Source organism: Bactrocera oleae, chromosome X, assembly GCF_042242935.1.
Source record: "Bactrocera oleae isolate idBacOlea1 chromosome X, idBacOlea1, whole genome shotgun sequence".
In the NCBI taxonomy this organism is placed as follows: domain Eukaryota; kingdom Metazoa; phylum Arthropoda; class Insecta; order Diptera; family Tephritidae; genus Bactrocera; species Bactrocera oleae.
The window spans coordinates 32680598-32701788 of NC_091541.1; the positions used below are offsets into that span (position 1 = coordinate 32680598).

Sequence of the window (21191 nt, forward strand, 5' to 3'; positions counted from 1 at the left end):
ACTCCAAAAATAATGGAAATTTCAAAAAAAATTTTAATTGATTTTATTTTAAAAACTTATGTTGTCCAATTTGGTGCATGCCCCTTTTCAAATACATTTTTATATTTATTTATTCTCATCATCATCATTTTATTTTAAATTTTGGTCCATGAAAAACTATTGAATTGTTGTATGCGGTGTCTAATAAATGTTGTTCATTCGATGAATTTACCTCATTTGGAGTCATTCTGATAGATCTGTGAAAAGTATTACTATAATCATTGACTAAATTTTTATAAATATCAATCCATTTATAAGTTCCCCGAAAACTAAACTCTTTCCACACTATTCCATTTAATGTTCTATTGAATTGCTCTATTATAGATGCTTTTAATGATGAAAATGTTGAATAATGATTGACATTTTTTGTTTGTAATAATCTCTTAAAATTAGTATTATACAATTCCTTTCCATCATCTGTTTGTAGGTTTTTCGTTATTCGGTTACTTAAGTTTAAAAAGCCATTGCATTTGTTACATTTTCTTTAGTTTTATTTTTAACTGCTTCGACCCAAGCTTTTTTGGAAAATGTATCGCTTACAGTTAGATGATATTGATTATTACTATTTGAAAACTGAGTCATTACCACCAAGTCTTCGTTTAAAACTTGTTTTAGCTTGTTTATGTAATTTTTTTACAATAGCTCTTTTGTTATTCATTTTGCCAATCCTTTTATAGTAGGGAACTTTATTTTTAGCACTTCGACGTCTTTTTCAGTAGGATGTGGTTTCGACACAACGAAACGTATCGGATAATCCTCAATAGTTGATAAATAGTTGTTTATATTATATTATGCAATTCTTCCCCACATGCACGTTTTATTCGTTGGTCTATTAGATCCTCAAGAATTGATACAGCATTTTTAAAACAATTATTCAGAATTACATTTATTTCTTTGATTTGATGTTCGAATTTGATTTTCATCTTATTTAAAGTTTCTGAAAGGAATACTTTCGAAATGGCATCATCGTCTTCTATAGGAGCAACTAGGTTAATTATTATTTTCTTGTTTAAATTAAGTTTTTTGTTTCGGTCTAGACTTGTTTCACTTTTGACCTATTATTGTTAAATGAGGAATGTCAAAATTTATTTGTACTCATATTTGCTTCTCGCAACTCCTCAATAATTGATATACTCTCGTTTTGATGGTTTTTATGACCGGTACTTATTGAAGATACAAGCAATCTCAATCTATCTACCAACTGATTAGAGTTATCCCAATCTTGATAAATATTGTGCGGCAATCGATTGATTTCAATAAACCTCTACCACTTATGAACGAGTGTGGATTATAATTGAACCATTTCCTAATAATATATAGATATTTAAATGATTTTGTTCCCTTAATTTGATTATTTGGGTCATAATTGTGAGCACTTGTGTCTAATAAAATCTGTCGATAAGTCTTCAAATCACACTTTTTATAATGTTGTGAGTTTTTATGAAATATTAACTCAAACAGACCTGGTGGTATTTTCCATTTATTCTTTCCGATCTGTATAACATCTTTAGAGTTAATTTTTAATGGTTTGAGCCCAAATCGCCATCGACCATACAATGTATCAAGCATTTTAAGATCTTTAAGCAATTTTATGCTTTGTAATAGTGAATGGGGGTGAGTAAGCTTAACCCGTTTAAAGTCTTCATTTAGTTGATTTTCAGACTGACGTTTTACAAATTTATGTCTTTCCCATAGATCAGGATCTTCTTCGATTCTTCTTAAAATATCATTTTCAGTTGGAGAAGTATTATCATTATACGTTTCAGCTTGATTTTTTTCTACAACCTTTTTTAGTAATTGTTCATCGTTTGGTTTACTAGAAATATATGATTCTGGTCGTTCGCAATTGTTCATATAATTTATTTTTTGTTTAACGTTTTTATTAATAGCTTTGCTCCTTTCAGGTTTATTATCAATATTTGATTTAGTTTTCTTTACATTGCTTTGTGTAGCTGCTTTTAGTAATTCATTATCATGAGGTTTACTTGGAATATACGATGCTGACCTTTCAGGGTCATTCATAAAATTTATTTTTTGTTTGACGCTAACAACCATTTCAAATTTTTGGTTTTTATCAAAGCATTCTTCATTAATGATATTAATAGGATTTCGCTTCGTAACATTTTGTTTCCGAGAACTATCTGCAGAATATTCTAAATCAAGATCATTAGCATTCATATAATTGTTAACGGTTGGCAATGTATCAACTTTCATGTCTTCACTTTCTTTTACACTGTCCGCCTCCCAAATTTCATCATTACCATTATAATTAGTAACATTATATTTATTAGTGTTTTTAAAATTATCAACTAATTCATTATATGGTTTTGAAATGGGTTTTAAAAATATACTCCAACACGTTTATTCTATCCAATTCTCCCAATTTCATTCGTTTAATTTTTACTTTTAATACTTTCCTGGTCTTAGCAATTTTTGTTAATACAGCCATATGATTATTTAACATGATCCTTAACGAGTGAGTGAAAAATTTGCTACCTATCAGTTGTATATCTGATACGAATCTGGTCTGGCATATGTTTTTATAAATGTTTTATAACTGTATAAAATTATCAAACCCCCTTTCGATATCGACCATTGTTTATAGGATCATCTTTACTTACAACAAAGCCGTATTTATTTCTCCAAGACTCGACACAAATTTTTAAAAATGTTTTGTATAACATATCTCCAATAACCTGGTCATTATAGATATGCTTAAGATTAATTTCATCTTGCTTAAACACAATAATCATGTTTGCATTATCACGAATTAAGTGAAGGAATTTTTTTATAAGTTTCACATAAATAAGAAGAATCAATGTTATTATGACGGCCCATACAAAAATAATCTCATATTGTACTTTGTTTTCCACATACTACATCATCGAATATAAAAAGTTCGGTGTGGGTTCAGTGGTCTTGATAACATCAACTTTTTCACTTAATGTATAAAGATTTATTCCTTTTATTGGATCAATAAGCCTTTTTAGATAGTATATTTCGGCGGATATATTGATCATCATTATTAACCTCAAGTTGGAGACGTTGTTTAACTACTTTCATGTTGTTTACTAGATTTATAGCAATATAAACCATCACTTTTATAATAAACACATTGTTTAATTATAACTCACCCACACTCACTCATATTATTAAGAAAAAAATCACCTAATGGGACTAATACATATAAAGATGGGTGAAATCGGGTGACAACTCCGCCCACTTCCCATATAACGGTACTGTTAAAAGCTACTAAAAGCGCGATAAATCAAGCACTAAACACGCCGGAGACAATTAATATTATCTCTGGGATGGCATGAGATGACTTTACAGGAACCACGTTCAAAATTAGACAGTGGGCGTGGCACCGCCCACTTTAGGTGAAACCCCACATCTTGGGATCTGCTTAACCGATTTCAACCAAATTCGGTACATAACAATCTTCTCAACTTTCTATGTTATAGTGCGAAAATTGGTGAAATCGGATGACAACAACGCCTATTTCCTCGTATAACACTATTTCAAATTCCATCTGATTCTTTCACTTTCCACTATGCAAATCAAGCAAACATTTTTGTATTGGGGTAAAACTTTGCGTGAATAATGCGTTCTTTTACCGAAAATATCGGTCAATGTGTAAGATATATAATTGAAATTCATATGATAAAATAAATAAATGAAACCCACGACAACAGTATGTCTTTGTGTCAAAAATTGGTTGAATCGGATTAATACATCCTTTAATATAAAAGTTTGCCAACAATAATTTCCCGGGCTTTGATCCTTGCAAGTTGCGAGAGTATAAAATGTTCGGTTACACCCGAACTTAGAACTTCCTTACTTGTTATATTTCCCTTTGATATAATCATAATGGAAGCTACACATTTTAAATTTAGAAAGTTCTAAAATGGTAAAACCAATATATATCGGTTTATTGTACAGAATTGACACTTGTTTCATTCGCTATTAAATTATTAGAAAATTTGCTTAGACTGTGGAAATTTGGATTTGCTATTAAGGCTCTAGCACCTAATTTTTTTCTGTCGCTTCTCCGAATACTAGAATTTTCTCAATCTTGTACTAATTTAACATTTACTATTTTATCTACGTTCTCCATAGTTTTCCCATACATTACATTATTTAATAATTTAAAGAAATTTTCTTTAAACTTATTTTCTGCTAATGTTCTATGATAATTATTTAAATTAATATATTTTTTTAACCAATCCGATTGATTAAATTGTAGAATTCTATGAATTTTCTTTAAAGTCCATGTTTAATATATTGTTGTCAATTTGTATAATGAATAATATATTTTAATTTGGGCCCCAAATCACCAATCAACTTTGAGTGTTTCATTGAACCAAATTTTTATTTGCAAAACAAAATGATAAGTCATTATGAATATTGTGAATGGTTGTGGGATAATCTAAATCTACTAACTCTATTTTAATATATTCTTAGCACTTGTAAACCGTTTACAACATTGAACAATACCTCCTCTAATCCCCGACAAATTTAAAATTATGCATGTTTTCATCAGTCAACAATTCTAATTCTATTCTAGTTATTTTAAACATTCCATTCCAAGATAATCCTGGAGTTGTATAATATTGACGTGGGTCTAGTCGATAAATTTCTTTACATAAATTTCTAAAATTTCCAAAAATGTTACTGAGGAGTAGCACATCTACTTTTTAATATAATAACAAATAATCTAATAAATTAGAACAATTAAATGTTGTCCAAACGTTTTGTGCGTGCTGATAATAATCGATACTACATGATTCATTTCTTAATTTATTAAAAGAATTAAGCAGTCATATGGGAAAATACCTTTACATTTTTTAAAGTTATAAGGAATTTTAGATATTTCTAATGTTATATGAAGAGCACCTTTCTCTATGGTTTGAGGGGTGGTGGTGGAGATGAAATTATGGAACACTTAATGCAATATACATTATTGTTAGCAATATTAACACATGCTTTTTCATCTGCAATTATTTTTGGTAGTGGTACATTGTATAAACAAGCCTCTAATTGGTTGGTATTTATTTATGTTTATTTCTAGATGAATAATTTCACTTAGACTCCAACCGCTGTCTCGCTCCTGAAATGTGTTAATTTTTTCAATCAATTTACTAAACTTTTCTGTAATTATATCGATAACATTGTTGTTCTCCGTAAATGCTTCAGTCGTTAATGTTTGGTGAGATAATATAGCACATTCTTCAATATTTTCTTTAATTTGAATATATTGGTTGGCCGTTATTTCCCTTCCGCTTTTTTGTCTTTTGAATTTCGCGGCTATGTACAAAGCGCTACAGAGCTCGTATCTGGCAACACTATACATAATTTGAATGGTCTTGACATAACCTACAAAACAACGCTATGCATGATTAGTTTGGATATTGCGTTCAACAGTTATAGACGTGTAAACATGGAGTTCACTAACGCCGCAATTCGCGCTATTTTAAAGTTTTCCTTCGTTAAAGGCAAATGCGCTAGAGAAACGTTCCGTGAGATTAATGGTGTTTTGGGAGATGGTACTCTATCACCTCGAACCGCGGAGGAATGGTTTTGACGATTCAGAGCCGGTGAAAACGACACCATGGATAAGCCAGCCGGCGGAAGACCTGTGACGACAAATACCGATCAAATCATGGAATACATCGAGTTAGACCGGCATATGGCATCTCGTGACATCGCCCAGGAGATGGGAGTTAGTCACCAAACCATTTTGAACCATCTGCAGAAGGCTGGATGCAAAAAAAAGTTTGATGTTTGGGTGCCGCATAATTTGACGCAAAAAAACCTTCTGGACCGAATCAACGCCTGCGATATGCTGCTGAAACGGAACGAACTCGTCCCATTCTTGAAGCGGATGGTGACTGGCGACGAAAAATGGATCACATACGACAATATCAAGCGAAAACGGTCGTGGTCGAAGGCCGGTGAATCGTCCCAAACAGTGGCCAAGCCGGGATTGACGGCCAGGCAAGGTTTTGCTGTGTGTTTGGTGGGATTGGAAGGGAATCATCCACTATGAGCTGCTCCCATATGGCCAGACGCTTAATTCTACCATCTACTGCGAACAACTGGACCGCTTGAAGCAGGCGATCGACCAGAAGCGTCCAGAATTGGCCAACAGCAAGGGTGTAGTGTTCCACCAGGACAACGCCAGACCACACACTTCGTTGATGACTCGTCAGAAGCTACGGGAGCTCGGATGGGAGGTTTTATCTCATCCACCATATAGCCCGGACGTAGCGCCAAGTGATTACCACCTGTTCCTATCCATGGCGAATGCCCTTGGTGGTGTGAAGTTGAACTCAAAAGAGGCTTGTGAAAAGTGGCTGTCCGAATTCTTCGCAAATAAGGAGGAGGGCTTCTACGAGGAAGGTATTATGAAGTTGCCGTCTAGATGGAAACAGATCATCGAACAAAACGGCGCATATTTTAACTAAATCCGATCACTGTAACACTTTTTATAAAGCATTGAATGAAGAGCAAAAAAGCGGAAGGGAAATAACGGCCAACCTTTATTTACAAAATCGTTCAAAGTTAAATTTGATGCTTTTATGCTTTCCTAATAATTTCTCTAAATATGCAACAATTAAATCATTGGACTGATCGTATTCCAAAACGTTTCTTACAAAATAATTTTATTATGAGTTGTAACGACAGCCACTTCAAACAATTTACTGTATGTTTTTACTGAAAAGATGTCTAATTTATATGCATTGGGACAAGTGGGGTGCTTATAGTATATATAGACGTGTATGAAGGTATATATTTTACGGCTTGTTGATATATATCGTGCAGTGAAAGTTATAGTTCCGCAAACCACTAGTTTCGCGCTACTACTACTACTCTATTTTATAATTTTTATACTCTCGCAACATGTTGCTACAGAGTATAATAGTTTTGTTCACCTAACGGTTGTTTGTATCACCTAAAACTAATCGAGTTAGATATAGGGTTATGTATATTTAAATGATCAGGATGAAGAGACGAGTTGAAATCCGGGTGACTGTCTGTCCGTCTACCGTATCGTTATGAAACTTTGTACACATGTTTCTTGGTACAGTAAGACGGTTGGTATTGCAGATGGGCGTAATCGAACCACTGCCACGCCCACAAAACGCCATTAATCAAAAACAAATAAATTGTCATAAGTAAGCTCCGAAATAAGATACAAGACTGTTATTTGGTACACGAGATCACATTAGGGAGGGGCATCTGCAGTTAAAACTTTTTTTTTAAGAGGGCGTGGTCCCGCGGCTAATAGGTTTAATGTGCATATCTCCTAAACTACTAAAGCGATAATAACAAAATTCACTGAAAGCAAATGTTTTTAGCACCTCTACCTACGGTGTGAAAATGGGTGAAATCGGGTGACAACCCCGCCCACACCCCATGTAACGGTACTGTTAAAAACTACTGAAAGCGCGATAAATCAAGCACTAAACACGCCAGAGACATTAAATTTTATCTCAGGGATGGTATGAGATGACTTTATAGGAACCGCGTTCAAAATTAGACAGTGGGCGTGACACCGCCCACTTTTAGGTGAAAACCCATATCATGGGATCTTTTTAACCGATTTCAACCAGACGTACATAACATTCTTTTTATATTTCTATATTATGGTGCGAAAATGGGCGAAATCGAATTACAACCACGCCTATTTTCCATATGACACCATTTTAAATTCCACTTGATTCTTTCACTTTCCACTATGCAAATCAAGCAACAATGATTATATCGGCGTAAAACTTTGCGTGAATAATACGTTTAAAGTATGCCACCTTGTGACCAAAAATTCTCTAAATCGAACCAAAACTGTTCAACCCCTAAGTACTAAATATGTGGACCCCAGTGCCTATAGTTGACCTTCTACCGAAAATATCAGTCAATCCACAAAGAAATCTCAAACGAGTATACCATTTGACTTTGCGAGAGTATAAAATGTTCGGTTACATCCGAACTTAGCCCTTCCTTACTTGTTTATATATAACATTGCTTCAAAATATGTTCTCGAGTATAGCTGAGCAATATCAAAATTAATATATTTCTCTATCCCCAATATATATATGATTTCCGTCTTTCCACCTGACTTTACACCGTTCCGGTTGATCAACGTGATATTTTAACGAAATTAAGTGGAAAAGATTTCTTAAAAATTATGTGGTTTGACGCTGAATTAGAATGAAATTAGTATGTACTAAGTTTAAACCTCACACCTTCATATAATGAATTCCGATTCTCTGGTAGACGTTTGCCACATAAGCTTATAATATAATTTTTAGCCACTTTGGTAGAGTCAATATCACATTCATACTTATGTATATCTCACTTCAAGCAATAAAACTGAGACTAAGTTTATGGCTTTTTATATAAGTCAAGAAGATACCAAATTTGATTGTTATTAAATCACTATTTCATTTAATAATGTATGTTTAATACTTTCTCAACATTTTTTAATATACGATTTTGAGGAATTTCCTGGCCTTTGAATCTATCTCCAACATATTTTATGTAAAAAATTAAAACTTCCGTTTGGAGAAATCGGTCCACGAATTTTCCAGCTCACATATACTGCTTATGGTATAATTTGTTTCGTTAATTTGATAATTTAATGAATTTAAATGGACAGTTTTTCGTAAATATATCTATATAACGTGGTATATCGCTGCATATGAATGAAATTGGTCTAGACCTTTGTTTAAACCTTATAACTCTAATATACTGATTTCCGCTCCTCTGGTACAACAGCAACCTCATATACCCCACATATTAAATCTAACCCCTTTGGTTCAGTTTATATCACATATTTTATGTTGGAGTTAAATAGCTTCTTTTTATTAAAGTTAACATTTCGGAGAAAAAAAATATTATTGACACTAAATAAATCTATGATCAATAACATAAGTTAATAAGATACCAAATAATAATCGAATAATGAATGTTGAATTCTTTCGCAACATGTTGCAACAGAGTATAGTTTTGTTCACCAAACGGTTGTTTGCATCACCTAAAACATATGTCGTGTGTCAAAGAGTGCGGACGTGTATTTAATTCGCTCCGTGAATGTTTAAACAAAACCGATCAAATAAATAAAAACACAAACAAGTGATACAAAAAACAAATAACAGTTGTCACAAAGTGTAAACTAAAACAAAACATTATTCAAATAATAATAAAAATAAACATAAACATATAATAAGTGAACAAAAAGAAACAAACAAGCCCAGGGAATCCTATTCAGAGCTGTCAAACGAGCAGTGGACTTTGATCTTTTTAAATTGTAAAATACCCCTATAAAAGCTTTTATATAAAAGATCGTGTAAGCACGGACACAAACCAGTAGAGCTTTAGAGCAAAAACAAATTGATATGCTCAAGGCAAATCTACCTAAAGGAAGGCCTTTTCTAAGTGCCTCGAGAACCGCAACTCCTGCATCCTCTAGAGCTAGTACACCAGCTCCAGTAAAAGAATGTGATACTGAATATGGGACGGATGAAGATGAGCTGGCTAAAGAAACAGAATGGATTAGAGAAAAACATAAAAATAAAAAACGAAAAATAAATACAACACCCTCACCAACCACTATAAAGAAAAATATGCAAACTCCCAAAAAAACTAAAAAAGAACCATTACCACCGCCTATTGTTGTAAATGGAATCAAATCGTATGAAACCTTATACTGCTTGATGAAAGAACATATAAATGAAAGTTCCTTTCAAATGAAATTAATCAACGACTCAACAGTCAAAATGAATTGTAGAGAGTCAAATGATTATAAAGAAGCAATTAAACTACTTAAAGAAAATCATTTGGATTTTTATTCATATGAAAATAAACAAAAAAGACCAGTAAGGGTAATGGCTAAAAACCTGCACCACTCATGTAATCCTATCGTTGTTGGATCATTTTTAGCTGAAAAAGGGTTTAAAATTATCTCTGCTATCAATAAATTGTCATGGAAAGAAAAAAAGCCATTGAATATGTTTATGTTGACATTTAGCAATGAAGAAAACATAGAAAAAATAATGAAAATAAGTCATATACTTGGGTGTAAAGTGGAAATCCAACCAATGAAAGGAAATAAACTGATCCCCCAATGTAAAAAATGCCAGGCCTTTGGTCACACGCAAAATTATTGCTGCAAAGGGCCAAGATGTGTTAAATGTGCAGGCAATCATCTTACAGTAAATTGTGAAAAACCTCACAACCAAAGAGTAAAATGCGTCAATTGTGGCGAGCCACATCCAGCGAATTACAGGGGATGCGTTGTAACCAAAGAACTGCAAAAAATCAAAAATAATAAGATTGATAATCCCAATTTGAACAAACATATCCCAAAAAATATTGTAAAAGATGCATCAGAAATAAATAAAGCTGCCAGCGTTCAAAATAAAACGGACAACGTTCAAACAAAACCAACTTATGCCTCTGTAGCTGCATCAGGTACTGAAATGCTAGGTATTGATACCAAAAAAGGGGATATTAGCCAAACCCTTCAACTCATTCTTGATTAAATGACCAACCTAGAAGACTATTTTTCTAAAATCAATAAAAGGGTTAATAAACTTGAGGGCAGTACTAAAAAGACTGCACCTAATCAAAAAAGAAGGTCTTGATGGCTAAAACAATTAAAATTATGTCATGGAATGCAAATGGGTTGCTCAACCATCACCAAGAAGTACAGGCAATCCTGGACATAAATAAACTAGACGTGTGCCTGATATCAGAAACGCACTTTACTAAACCATCTTTCATTAGATTTAAAGGATATAAAGTCTACCACACTATACATCCAGAAAATGCAGCAAGGGGAGGAAGTGCGGTAATAATCAATGAAAATCTCAACCATAATGAGCAAATGAAACTGGAAGCGGAAAATATACAAGCAACGGCAATAAACATTAAAACAAAGAATGGTAACATTACGGTAGTTAGCTTGTACAGCCCCCCGAAACACAATATTAAGTGCGATAGATATGAAGAGTTCTTCAAAAACATAGGAAAACGATTCATCATTGGTGGTGATTTTAATGCTAAACACACGCACTGGGGATCGAGGCTCATCACAACTAAAGGAAGGGTGTTATTAAAAGCGGTTCAAATATATGGGTGTGAAACCTTATCAACGGGCAAACCCACATACTGGCCTACCGACCCAAACAAGGTTCCTGATCTTATTGATTTCTTTATCATAAAAGATGTTTCAAGCAATTACATGAAAATAGAAGATCTTTTCGATTTAAATTCAGATCATTCGCCGATTGTTCTAACTTTAAGTGAAAACATTATAATGAAGCCAGCTAACCCATATCTGACTAACAAATGGACTGATTGGGAAAGCTTTAGAATTTTACTTGACCAAAGAATTGAATTAGCAGTTCCATTACAATCTGAAGAACAGTTAGATCTGGATGTAGAAAAACTGACCAATGATATCCAGTATTCAGCGTGGCAAAATACATCTGAAGTTTGTTTAAGACCAAAAGGTAACAATTATCCTAAAGAAATATTGGAACTACTCTTTGAAAAAAGAAAAGCGAGGAAAAAATGGCAACAATCCAGAGTCCCACTAGATAAAACTAGACTGAATAACTTAACGTCTCAATTGAGAAACGAAATTAAACAATTTAAGAATGATACCATGAGTGCGTTTCTATGTGAACTTACAAATGACTCAAGTACTGAATATTCACTTTGGAAGTCTACCAAAAGACTGAAAAGACCAATTATGCAAACCCCTCCAATTAAAAACATTGATGGTAGCTGGGCTAGAAATAACTATGAGAAAGCATCCAGATTTGCTGAACACCTTGAGACGATTTTTCAACCCAACACGATGGATGACACTACACTGTTACCAAACATTATTGCACAAGAAAATATGGAAATACCACGGGTCACTCTAGCTGAAATCAAAAAAGAAATTAAAAATACCATGAACCCTAAAAAAGCTCCTGGTTTCGACCTGATCACCGGCCAGATACTTAGAGAACTACCAATGAAAGCATTACTTAAAATAACCAATCTGACTAATGCATCATTCAGACTACAATATGTACTGTCATTATGGAAAGTGGCTGAAGTTATTATGATACCCAAACCTGGAAAGCCACCCCATGAAACCACATCATACCGACCAATTTCTCTGCTTCCGGTTATGTCCAAATTGTTTGAAAAACTTTTATTGAAAAGATTAAAACCAATAATTGATGAGAAAAATCTTATTCCAAATCATCAATTTGGTTTTCGGAATCAACACTCTACAATTGATCAGGTTCATCGAATAACTGATACAATAGAAAAAACATTAGAAGAAAAATAAAGTGTGCTCAGCAATATTCCTTGATGTAGCACAAGCTTTCGATAAAGTTTGGCATGCAGGATTGAACTATAAACTTAAAATGTTACTTCCAACACAATTCTCGAAAATTCTGAAATCATATATATCAGAACGCTATTTCAGAATCAAACAAGAGGACGCTTTTTCTGTCCTAAAAGAAATCCAAGCGGGAGTTCCGCAAGGTGGTGTATTGGGACCAGTTCTTTATTTCTTATATACGAGTGACCTACCAACATTTAACGAAAATATTGTTGCTACATTTGCTGATGATACTGCAATTTTAGCCGTTGGCGACAATAATATTGAGTCAACAGAAAAATTACAAAAAGCCATTGCAGAAGTACAACGCTGGACAACTACTTGGCGCATTAAGCTGAATGAAACCAAATCAGTGCATATCGATTTCACCAATAAATGTATACAGCACAATCCAATATTTATGAACCAAAAAATAGTTCCGTATGAGAATACAGCAAAATATCTTGGTATGACCCTTGATACTAAACTTAGGTGGAAATCACATGTCAAAAAAAAACGAGAAGAATTAAAACTTAAGTACAGAAAAATGTACTGGCTATTAGGCAGATATTCTGCCTTGTCAATATACAACAAGCTACTCTTGTATCAACAAGTCCTTAAACCGATCTGGACTTATGGTATTCAACTCTGGGGATGTACCAGTCAAACCAACAGATTAATTATCCAAAGATTTCAAAACAAAGTACTTCGTGGTATTGTTAATGCACCCTGGTACATTCGCAATGACAACTTGCATACGGATCTGAATGTAGAAACTGTTGACACCGTCATCAAAAAGTATGCTCAAAGTCATGCACAACGACTTCAACAACATATCAACATTGAGGCTCTCCAGCTCCTTAATAATGATGGCCTTACCAAAAGATTAAAGCGAGTAAAACCTTTCGAACTTGTGTAAAAAAAAAAAAAAAAAAAAAAGAACTATAAAATAAAATAATCATTGTTCAGGTCTCACTAAAATAGTGACTATAATACATACATATGTATAAGTTTAACATCTGAAATGAATATCATAGGATAAGCATTTTGTAATTTTAAAACCGTATAAATTTAAGTCAGAAACAAATAGTTTATTAGTATTAATTTACTAGATTGCTATAAAATAAATTCCCCAAATGGGTGTTTTTACAAAATAAAAAAAACCTAAAACTAATCGAGATAGATATAGAAGTCTATATACATATATTTCTTCTAATATTTGGTGATAATCAGTAGATAGGTATATTTTCTCAGCCATCATGTTGAACTTATTACAAAATATACCAGACAACAATGCTAAAAAAGTTTCTTAGAGTGCTGGACTTTGTATAGAGCAAAAAAATCTTTCTAGAAAAAATTGCATGAAATAAATATTAGTAATGTAGTATCAAAAGGGTTAAAGACCCTTTTTATGTGGTTATAGAAAAATTGCGACCTCATCGGTTTACATGCTACTGTCTATTATTTCAGTTTGCGACACATTTTAATATGAAGGTCATGAGGTGAACTGTAAACTCAAGAAAATTACATTTTTACCTAGCGCCGTTGGCGGCTTATGAAAGGTTCAGATATTAAGACAGAAAGAAGAAAATCTACATACCTGCTCTACATATGTGTATACTATACTTAATTATATGTAAGTTTTTGTTAATTTAGCCTTCATGGGTAGACCCTTCAAAATAGGTACCATAGATCCCCCTGTTTTAGAAAGCGTTTAACAAAGGTAATTTACGGAGGGGTTTTCCGAGAACTTAATTTCAATACAATGAAATAAACTACTAATTTCTAAAATATAAATATAACTAAAAATTATGTATTATTATGTTAGTGAATAGCTAAGTAATATATAGGTATACAAAAGTACGTAAGCTGTACCAACATGTTGCAAGAATATAATAAATATCATTACACTGTGTTTGTAGTTTCAGTTTCACTAGATGTCTTTACAAGCAAAGTGCTTTATTCAAACTAATTTTAGTGTATTACACAGTACAGTGTATAGTGACGAGCAATAGCATAGCAAGGACTTACAAGGAATTACAGTGAAAGAGAGCAGCACCTAGGATCCAACTTTTAACACCCGGACGGACTGAATTATATAAGTATTATCTATAAGTATTTTATATATTAATCCATTTATTATTAATTAATTATGCCTAGATTAAGTAGAAAATCTATATTACTAAGTCGTCTTCAGAATATAAGACGTATGAGAGTTCTTCGTGCAAACTCTTTATATAGAGATAGTGAGCAATCACAAAATACTGTAAGTCACGTTAATCGTAGATTAGATTCCGATGTACGTCTGTCCGAACAAATTATCAATACAAATCAACATAGAACAAGGCGGCAAGATCCGCAAATTCGCTCTGAAGAGCAAATGAGAGATACTCGAGGTCATAGGTCTCGGCGTGAAGACCCCGAGGTTCGATCTGTTGAGTAAGTTGCAAATACTGTTCAGCATAGAACAAGGCGGCAAGATCCCCAAATTCGCTCTGAAGAGCAAATAAGAGATACTTGAGGTCATAGGTCTCGGCGTGAAGACCCCGAGTTTCGATCTATTGAGCAAGTGTCAAATACTGTTCAACATAGAACAAGGCGGCAAGATCCACAAATTCGCTCTGAAGAGCAAATAAGAAATACTCGAGGTCATAGATCTCGTCGAGAAAATTCTGAGGTACGTTATGATGAACAAAGTAGGAACACTAGGGATCATAGAGAACTTCGCGCAAGAAATCCTGAGTATAAGAATTTAGAGCGCATTCGTGATTAAATGCAAAGGGAACATGCAAGAAGAAATCCTGAAATAAGGAGAAAGGAGCGTGATACACACAACGTCGTGAGACACAACGTCGACAGCTTAGTAGGAGGGGTATGAGGGAAGAAATTTTGAATCAGAGACGTCTTAGACAAGGTCAAGTTCGCCTTCGTAGAGATAACCCACTCAATAGACCAATTGAAAACCAAAGGCAGTCTTAACGAATCCGATTAACGAGAGAAAATAATGTTATAGAAACTGATAATAGTGGCAATTTAACAGATTTCAAAAACATTTATTTCCAAAATATAAATAAGGGCCCTACTGAAATATGTATTTTCTGCGGCGGCTTATGGTTTTCACACCAAGTTTGCAAATTAAATTTCGAAACTATTGCGCAAGGTCACCCGAATGCTGCATCCGCCTTCTTTTTAATGCAAAAATTTCCTTCAGAAGATGGAAATTACAATTTTTGTGCTACTTGCAAAAATGCGATTGTTAAAAAGAACGTTCCAAAAATATGTTTAGCTAACGGTCTAGACTTTCCTGAAATACCGGATTGTTTGAAAGGTTTAACCCCAATTGAAGAACGTCTCATAATGCCTAGATTGCCTTTTATTACAATCCGTCCGTTAGGATATCAAGGTCAGAGTTTGCTCAAAGGTGCTGTTGTTAATATTATATACCAATATCTGTTAACAATATTGTGACATCTTTACCAAGGTCCTTTGATGAGGCTCATGTTATACAAATTCACTTAAGAAGGCGTTTGAAATATAATCATAATTACATGATCGATACCATATGCCCCGCAAAGATTATAGAAGCTTTGCAGTTTTTAGTGAATACCCCTCTGTATCGTGATAATCGGGTCCCGATTATCACTGGACCTGCAGAAGATAAGACCAAAGATCTGTTGACGAGACTGACCCGAGCTTGTGACGTCAGCATGCCTCGTAAACGAGATAATAATCAACGACCATCGGTGCACTGGTGGAACGACCGAATCAGTACGCTCCGGGCAAAGTGTCTTAAGAAAAGAAGAATATCTCAGCGTGGCTACCGACGACCTAACTCTGCAGAGCTGGTTGCAGAGTACAAACAGGCGCGTCGGAATCTAAACAAAGCCATCAAGGAAAGCAAAAGACGCTGCTGGACGGAACTCGTCGAAGAAGTGGAGAGGGACCCATGGGGTAGACCGTATAAGGTGGTCATGACCCACCTGAAGAGCCAGCCAATGCCATCGCCAACGTGCCCACAACTCCTACTGAAGATCGTAGCTGCGCTGTTTCCACGGCAACGTGATTTTATGTACTCATCACTGCAGCTGAATTCCGAAGACACTTCACCTGTCACGAAGGAAGAACTGATGGAGGCCAGCAACCGCGTCGGGAATAATAAAACGCCGGGATTGGACGGAATCCCTAATATCGCTTTAAAAACATCTGTAAAAGCGGCACCAGCGTTATTCCTTGACGTCTACAACACCTGCCTCAAGGAGGGGACTTTTCCTCGTAAGTGGAAACAGCAACGACTGGTACTACTACCTAAAGGTAAAAAACCACCAGAAGAGCCGTCATCCTACCGCCCTCTGTGCATGCTAGACACGGTGGGCAAGATATTCGAACGTATAATCCACCAACGGATAGAAGCAGTTGTCGATCCGCTCCTGGCAGACAATCAGTACGGATTCCGAAAAGGACGATCAACCCTGGACGCGATCAATCTGGTTGTTAACACGGCCAAGGAGGCAATCGCTGGAACTAGGTGGAAAGGTGGTACAAAGAAGTACTGTCTGGTGGCCGCTTTGGACATCAGAAACGCCTTCAATTCCGCCAAATGGGACTGCATCATGCAAGCCCTACAAGAGAAAAACGTCCCAGAATATCTGTGTAGGATAGTGGCTAACTACTTCACGGATAGAGTTCTCAAATACGACACGACGAATGGTCCCAAAGAGTACGATATTACCGGAGGTGTACCCCAGGGTTCAGTACTTGGTCCACTTCTGTGGAATATCATGTACGATGGCCTATTAAGACTGAAACTGCCGCGAAGCGTCAAACTTGTCGCATATGCGGACTATGTAGCCGTAGTGATCGTCGCAAAACACCTAGACGAGATAAATCATATATTCGGTATCGTCTTCGAGCAAGTCAACCAGTGGATGGTCACAATGAACCTTCAATTGGCAAAACATAAGACCGAGGCAGTGCTTATTACTAGCAGAAAAGTGGTAGAGACTATCAAGCTGAAAGTCGGTGAACAAAAAATTACATCACAACCTTATATCCGATATTTGGGAGTGATGCTTGATGCCCGATTGAATTTCAAGCAGCAAGTTGAACACGTCAGTGCGAAAGCATCAGTAGCGAGAGCAAGTCTAGCACGACTGATGCCGAATGTCGGAGGACCAAAGCAAAACAGAAGGTTATTACTGTCTTCAGTAGTGACATCGGTGCTCACATACGGAATATCTATCTGGAGTAATGCACTGGAGAATCAAGAGTCATGGAGAAAAGCAGGGCCTGTATATCGACTGAGTGCCCTACGAGTAGCTAGCGCCTTTCGCACAATATCCGAAGAAGCTGTGTGCGTCATTTCCGGAACTCTACCTCTTCGAGTTCTAGCTGAGGAAAGACGGAACCTTTACTACCGAAAGAAGTCAACCACACTGAGAGCTGAAGAACTCAAGACAGAAGAACGACAGAAGAGCATCACACGTTGGCAGCACGAATGGGATGCCGCAGAAAAGGGTAGATGGACGCATCGTCTGATCCCGAGGATCGATTTCTGGCTGAACCGGAACCACGGTGAGGTCAATTACTATCTTACACAGATGCTGTCAGGACATGGTTGCTTCCGGGCCTATCTTCACCGCTTCAAGCACGATAATTCACCGGAGTGTCCGTCCTGCCCAGGAGTTAATGAAAGCGCAGAGCACGTGTTTTTTGAGTGCCCACGGTTTTATCATCAACGAGAGGAATTGGCGTCGAGTCTGAACCAGAAGATCCAACCAGAGACAGTAGTCGAAACAATGGTGTCATCAAACGCCGCCTGGAACGCCGTTAGCACATTTGCAACAGAAATCCTTGTAGATTTGCGTTCCATAGAAAGAAAAAGAGCAAATGACATCAACTAGAAGGCAGATAAAATAACATCTTAGCTACCAGAAGACAGAGCAGTAGCTATGTCCTCCCCCCACGAAGTAATGCCTAGCGGCGGTTTCCATGGGGATACGAGGCTGGAGTATAGCGGAGGTTTTTAGTCGGTATTAACATTGGCAAGTCATATTAAGCTAATGTTCGAGTCCGACATACCAGGCAAAACATCTAAGCCGCCCGAGATACATAAAAGTATTTTCCTTCGCTATAATAAAAAAAAAAAAAAAAAAAAAAAAAAAAAAAAAACCCCTCTGTATCGTGAGCACAATATACATATTAATGAAAACTGGATTTCAGAATTTAATAACCAAGAAGAAGTTCCGTTTGTTGCATCTGCAGAGGATTCCCGATTGGTTCAATATTTTCATGTGGCACAAACTTCTCATGATAATCCCTCTGGTAATAATATTCCCACGGGTCTTTTACCTTCAGAGCTAAATCCAGGCGGTCAAGAAACTCTTTTGGACAATATTCCTGTAGAAAACTTAGACTATAACCGTTTGGTTATAGCGCCAGGTGAAGGACAAAGACCAAGAGATCAAGATAATAATTCAGAAGTGTTGTGATTTGGAACAATATACGTTGGGCAGAAGCGTACATGCTCTGAAACCTATAGCAAGATAATACGTTCTGAAATTCGCCGTTTTGACAGAAGAGCGTGTACCATTCCAAAGTTGTTCTATGATTATTTCCTTAGAAAGTTTTCAGGTCGCAACCGAGTTACGGCCCAAAATCTATTAAACGAAAACTTTTTTCAAAACTTGATTCAACACGATGATGGTTATAAGGTTTTGAAAGGCGTTAAATCCTCACCTGCGCACTGGGAAGCTGAGAAGAAAAAGGCAATCGCTATGATTCGCCAATTTTGGCTTCCAACCTTCTTTATCACTTTATCGGCTGCAGAATCTCAGTGGGTTGAGCTTTTGGTCATCCTCTCTAAAACTGTTGATTCTAAAGATATTTCGGAAGAGGAAGCCAACAGTTTAACAACCCAAGATAGATATCGCTTAATTCGGTCAGACGCGGTTACTTGTGCTAGATATTTTGACTACCGCTATCGACAAATTCTTAAGCTTAAGATAACGCCGGCATTTTTGGAGAGCATTTTCTTACAACTTTCTACTGGAGAGTGGAGTTTCAATAGAGAGGTTCCCCGCATGTACATGGCATGTATTGGCTTAATAATGCTCCCAGGATCAACCTTCAAGATCCTCAGACATTCCCTGATGTCATTAGTTTTATTGACAATTATATTTCTACCGATGGTTCGATCAGCCACTTAGAAAATTATTTGGGTTATCAAAAGCATACAAACACCAATGCCTTCAACGCAAATACTGTTACCTCTTACAGAAACAAGTCAAAATTCAGAAAGACATAAGGAAAACTTTTTCAAAATTCAAAACGTTTTAAATTCAAATACGACTACAGAAGACATTTCTAATTTAAACGATTTTGAACACTTCCTGTCTGATAGTAGAATAAATATGTCTTTTGATGACTATCTGTTAGCCCTTAGGTCAAGTTTAGCAAAACCCAAAATTTTTCTAAAAAGAAAATTACAGGATCGTTTTATAAACGCTTATAATCCTCTGATTTTGGAACTCCATAGAGCAAATATGGATATCCAATATATACTGAATGCATATGCTTGCTGTTCATATATAATTAATTATATTAATAAGTCTATCAGGGGAATTTCTAGGCTCTTAACTGAAGCTATATCAGAGGTAAATGCTGGAAATTATACTTTTAAGCAAAAACTTAAACATATAGGTCACAAATTTATATCAGGCACAGAAATATCTGCACAAGAAGCAGTATATTGCTGCATTGGGCTCCATCTTTCGGAAGCAAGTAATGCAGAAATATTTATAAATACCTCTCGACCTGAGGAACGTGTTCGAATGGTAAAACCTAGAGCGGAACTTCAGATCCTACCTTCAGATTCGACTGAAATATTCGTAGCTGGTATTTTAGACCGTTATGTTCAAAGATCCGATCAGTTAGAAACTCTTTGTTTAGCTGATTTTGCATCTAGGTATAAATATTTTAAATCTAGTAGAAGAGCACAAGATAGTGATCATGAAGAAGAAGAGAGGGAAGACGATAATTTACCAGAAAGCGGGGTTGTCATGCCTCTTAAAGATGGTAGCGGTTTTGTGAAAAAACGTACCAAACCTTGTATTATTCGGTATAGAAGGTTTAACCCAGATTTGGCCAGAGTTGAGTATTTAAGCGAAATGTTAATGCTTTACTATCCTTGGCGGAATGAGCAGCAAGATCTCATTGAAAACGATAATGAGCAGACTTGCATAACACATCGTATTAGAATTGAGGAAAATATGATGTTTTTGAGCAAAGAGAACTTGAAAATGTTCTAGAAAGTCTTTATAATGAAATAAACTTGGACGAAGGTGCTCAAAATGAACTACCTATCGTGGAAAATGAGTTCAGAGTGTTGGCACTTCCAGAAATAAACCCAAATATAAATTTGCTGGACTTACATGGCGAAGATTCAACAGATAATGGCACGGAATCTGATTGCAATATTAGACTTATTAACCTACCCCCTTTAATTCCAGTTGAGGAATTATTTTCTTTAGTTCAAAGTCTAAATACTAAGCAAAGAACCTATTTGACACATTTGATGCACCACCTAAAAACAAATCTCCCATTTTATGAGTTCATTGGCGGCGGTGCAGGTGTAGGAAAGAGTCGTTTGATATCTGCAATATATCAAGCTCTTAACCATCGTTACAATTCTACACCTGGATCCAATCCAAGTTCCTTAAAAGTCCTTCTTTGCGCACCTACGGGTAAAGCAGCATTCGGAATAGGT

The 21191-nt window shown here is 35.6% G+C and overlaps 1 protein-coding gene across 1 annotated transcript in view; it reads right to left on the bottom strand.

Annotated features, from left to right (window-relative positions):
• Positions 1-9048: 9048 nt before the first annotated feature.
• The window catches only part of Abcd1 (ATP binding cassette subfamily D), a 78165-nt gene continuing 66022 nt past the window's right edge, over positions 9049-21191 (bottom strand). Inside the window, exon 11 of the transcript XR_011397395.1 lies at positions 9049-9076. The gene's annotated coding sequence lies outside the window, so the exon portion shown is untranslated. The remainder of the gene's footprint in view (positions 9077-21191) is intronic.